Raw genomic sequence first — 4,425 nt, forward strand, 5'->3', positions numbered from 1 at the left:
AATATGGGAAGGCTCCCATATACTAGATATAACATTATTCAACCTTAATCAGGAAGAGCACGGATATTCTAAACCTTTTCTTTCACTGCCCCTACAGAGTAAAATCAATGACTCACAATATCAATAAAGAAGTACCTCTGGTCTACAGAGTAACACCTATTTTTTGCAGGAAGTAATAATATGCTATAACCATTAAAGAAACACAACAATATACTATCACAGCAGAAAGAACAAAAATTCTTTGGATTATGAACCTCTAGTGAGACAACAAATCTACACGTAGACCAGAAGGTAAAGGAGTGTATCTATACAGGATTGACAGTGTTACAAGAAAAGGGGGTGGTTAACCCAGAAAACAGGGGCACATGAGGTGGGGATGAATACAGCAAATGTGTGAGCAGGATCCTTCACTATTCACTCTGCTCACAGCCCTGCTGTGCTGTGGTCGAGACCCTGGACGTCAACCCCACATCACCCTATGGTTGCAACCAAACATTTGATGACTAACACTGTCAGCAAGCTCCTCCCTGGCTTTCTCAGCACATTCTCTTGTAGTGTAGGTCAAAAAGCAATGGAGGCCCGATCCCTCGAATACTGCTCAGTTATTCAAGCATCAAGGCAACCAATCAGTCACCTGCCTTGCTCAGGAGCTTAAGAGAACTGGGTGATTAACTCTGCAGACAAAAAAAATGCTTCTTGTGAGATTATAGTCAAGTGCAGAGCAGATGAAGACCACCAAATGGACCAGAAATAGTTGCATCTAGTGTTGGTTTCTCCATTGGAAAAACAAAAGCTTGCTAAAACTTAATCGAACAAAACACACAAATAAATATCATCAGATTAGCAGATACAATGCCAATTAAGTGATTAAACGCCTAGAGTTTGTAAACCAGTTAGACTAACAATATGAAAATATCTATTGTTTCTTTAACTAATGATTTGGCTCGCCAAGTCGTATCACTTGAAAGGCTACAAAAATAAACCAAAGACCAAACCAGAAATCTTGCAAAAAAATACTCACATTTGAAGATCCGCACAGGTTTGCATGTGGTATCAAATTCACCAAGTGTCGAACAGCATGAGAAATATCAAAATGAAACAAATTCTCCAGAACATGTAAAATAAAAAGAGTTCTCCAAACAATAAGCAAGAAAATAAACGAATTGAACTCCTCAGATGTCCCTTCTGTTCCACAAAATGTGCAGCATCCATGGACGTGCTTTCAGGAATTGGAACGATATACAAGGCGAAATAAGTCATCACTGGAGTATCCCACAGCTGAAGGAAGCAGACTTGACACATTGCACCATGTCAAACCAGAAATCTTAAAAGGAACCATTTGAAGTTATACACATGTTCTCCTACGATATCAAATTCAACCAACCATCGGCAGTGTGATAGTTTGGAAATCGAACAACTCAATGAAGAACAGTGAAACAAAAAGAGTTGGCCAAACATTAAGAGAGAAAAGAAACAAATTGAACTCCTCAGATGTCCCTTCTGCTCCACAAAATGTGCAGCATCCCATGGATGTGCTTTCAGGAATTGGAACGATATACAACGCGAGATAAGTCATCACTGGAGTATCCCACGTGCACACCTAAGGAAGCAGATTTGGTACATTGCACCATTTCAAACCATAAATCAAGGAACCATTTGAAGTTATATACATGTTAACTTATAGCATCAAATTCAACCGACTTATGAGAACATGAAAATAGTACGGAAACCGAACAAACTCAATGAAGAACACGGAAATAAAAAGAGTTGTTCAAACATTTAGCAAGAAAGAAACAAATTAAACTCCTCAGATGTCCCTTCTGCTCCACAAAATGTGCAGCATCCTGTGGATGTGCTTTCAGAAATTGGAACGATATACAAGGCGAAACAAGTCATCATTGGAGTGTTTGACACCTTAACTGAGCAGAGTCGATATATTGCATCATTCGAAAGCAGAAATCTTGAAAAAAGGAACCGTTTGAAGTTATACATGTTCACTTACGGTATGAAAGCCAACCAGCTGTGGGCAAAGTGAAAATGAAAATAGTTCCTGAATCAAACAAGGCTCAGTGAAGAACAGTGAAATAAAAATGGTTCTCCACAAATTGTGCAAGAATAAAACGGATTAAACTCCTCAGATGCCCGTTCTACTTCACTGAACAAAAACAAATAAATAAATAGCATCACATTCGCAGATACAATGTCAGTTCTGTGATTCAACGCCTAGAGTTTATAAACCAGTCAGACTAACAATCTCAAAATATCTATTGTTTCTGTAACTCCAAATTTGGTTTGCCGAGTCGTATTGCTCGTGAATGTTTTGATGTTCCACACAAAGTTGCAACAACACCCAAAAGGAAACGGAAGGCCAAACCAGAAAGCTCGACAAAAAATACTCATATGTGATGCTCCACATGTTTGCACGTGCTGCCAGTTTCAACCAAGTGTCAAACAGCATGAAAAGATTAATGAAAACAAATTATCCAACAACACTAAAAATAGAAAGATTTGTCCATTAAGCAATAGAAGAAGCAAATTGAACTCCTCAGGTGTCCCTTCTGCTCCACATAATGTGCAGCATCCGGTGGATGTGCTTTCAGGAATTAGAACGATATATGAGGTGAAGTAAGTCATCACTGGAGTAACCCCACACATAAAGGAAGCAGATTTGATACATTGCACCATTTTATACCAGAAACTTAGAAGGAATCATTTGATGTTATACACATGGTCACGTATGGATCAAATTCAAGCAACGTTCAGCAGCATGAAAATAGTTTGGCAATCCAACAACTCAATGAAGAAAACTGAAATAAAAAAAGTTCTTCCAGCATTTAACTCCTCAGATGTCCCTTCTGCTCCACATAATGCGCAACATCTCTTAGATGCGCTTTCAGGAATTGGAACGATATATGAGGCAAAACAAGTCATCACAGGAGCATCCTACGCCTCAAGGAAGCAAATTTGTTACAACCTCCATCCGTGGATACACTCATTTCAGCGACAGTTAATTCTGGACGGAGGGAATACATTGCAACATTTGAAACCAGAAATCAAGAAAAAGAATCATTTCAAGTTGTAGACATCTTCACTTATGGTATAGGAGTATCATATAAGACCAACCGTCGGCAGCATGAAAATAGTATGACAACCGGACAACTCAACAAAGAACACTGAAATAAAAAGAGTTGTTGACACATTGAGCCGAATAAAAATGAATTAAACTGCTCAGACGTCCCTTCTGCTCCACATAATGTGCAGCATCCCATGGATGTGCTTTCAGGGATTGGAACGATATGCCAGGTGAAACAAGTCATCACTGGTATATCCCACACAACAAGGAAGCAAATTTAGGACACTGCACTGTTTTCGACTCTAACTAGAAACATTGACAAAAGTTCAAGAATCAATTAAAAAAAAGGTCTCAACATAGAACACTGAAATAAAACACATTAAACTCGTCAAATGTCCCTTCTGCTCCAAAAAGTGTGCAGCACCCCATGTATTGGATGCGCTTCCAGGAATTGGAACGATATAGGAGGCGAAATAAGTCATCACTGGAGCATCTCACACAACAAGGAAGCAATTCAGCGCGATTCAGTAGAAGAAATAGGTCATATTTGAAGTTATCGAATTGAACCAGGTGTCAACAGCAATTAACAGTTTTGAGAATGAAACGAAGATCTCAAGGAACGCCACTGAAGTAAGAAGTGCACCAAGCATTAACAAAGGAAGTGGACTCCTCAGATGTCTCTTGAGCTCCACACAGCGTGCAGCATCCCGTTCCCATTGGATGGGACGCGGCACGCTTTCAGGAATTGGAACGACATAGTACAAAATCGGTCATCACTGGAGTATATATCAGCTTAGCTTAATTAGGAAGCAGATTCGGTGCAGCGCGCTATGCATCTACCAACCAACATTGGGGAAACAACCTGAACCCCGGAGGCTCCCTGACCTGCTGAACCCTATACGCGCGAATCTCAGAGGTTGAACTAGCAGCAGCTAGTAGCACGGGGATCTCTAGGAGCCTCGGAGCGCAACATGGACAGTGAGAAGAAGCGACGCATCTAGTCTAGATCCTAGACGAGGGTTACTTAGAGCTTATGCGAGTGAAGCGGGAGGGAAGGTGCGGTACCATTCGGGGCGTAGAGGTTCTGCCACCCGGCCGGGGGGGCGGCCCTGCGCGTCGCCGTCGCGCCGTGTCGCCGCCCCGCCCCGCCCGCCGCCGGCACGGACGGGAGCCGCGGCTTCGGAGACGGAGCGGCCCAGCAAAGCTGTCGGGTTAAGTAGGCCGGCCCCGGCGTGGCGGTCAGGCTGGGCCGGGCCGGGCCTGCCGGGCCGAGGGAAATACGTGAACGCCCAGAGCAAACGTAAACCCAGTGCCGCGCTGTTGTTCTGGACTCTGGAGCGCGCTGAAAGTTT

The 4,425-nt window shown here is 42.5% G+C and overlaps 1 long non-coding RNA gene across 1 annotated transcript; it reads right to left on the reverse strand.

The window, feature by feature from the left end:
* Positions 1–228: 228 nt before the first annotated feature.
* On the reverse strand, positions 229–4,306 carry LOC123128869 (uncharacterized). The gene is made up of 2 exons (XR_006463480.1): positions 4,139–4,306; positions 229–674 (listed from the first exon to the last, which is right to left on the reverse strand). It is a non-coding gene; the product is annotated as an uncharacterized lncRNA (long non-coding RNA).
* Between the last annotated feature and the right edge of the window lie 119 nt (positions 4,307–4,425).

The sequence above is a fragment of the Triticum aestivum genome, chromosome 6A (genome assembly GCF_018294505.1).
Source record: "Triticum aestivum cultivar Chinese Spring chromosome 6A, IWGSC CS RefSeq v2.1, whole genome shotgun sequence".
NCBI classification, from domain to species: Eukaryota; Viridiplantae; Streptophyta; class Magnoliopsida; order Poales; family Poaceae; genus Triticum; species Triticum aestivum.